The sequence below is a fragment of the Cottoperca gobio genome, chromosome 21, assembly GCF_900634415.1.
Source record: "Cottoperca gobio chromosome 21, fCotGob3.1, whole genome shotgun sequence".
Classification (NCBI taxonomy): Eukaryota; Metazoa; Chordata; class Actinopteri; order Perciformes; family Bovichtidae; genus Cottoperca; species Cottoperca gobio.
The window spans coordinates 11,385,534-11,385,905 of NC_041375.1; positions in this window are offsets into that span (position 1 = coordinate 11,385,534).

A 372-nucleotide genomic window follows, 5' to 3' on the forward strand; every position below is an offset into this window, starting at 1 on the left:
AGGTATAGGGTGCCCTTGTGTAAGCATACACGTTATAAACGCTCATTTTCCCCCTCTGTCAGTTAAACATATCAATGGGTAACTCATGGAGGCTGTGTTTGGTTGTGTGTAATTGATGTACTAAAGTGTGTATGTTCTTGAGATGCACGTCTTGAATTTGTTTTTGTTTTTTTATCTCAGGCTGATGCTTGCATATTTATTTGTTTTATTGTCTTGTAGTTTTTTTATTGTGATGTCTAGTATATAGAGCAGTTTCACTTTCTCCAAGACAATTTTCTCAATTATTCATTCCATACACATACTGTACCCATATCACTCATGTACCAACATGTACCAGAAATGTATCATTTACTCAGAGAAGAACAGGGAACA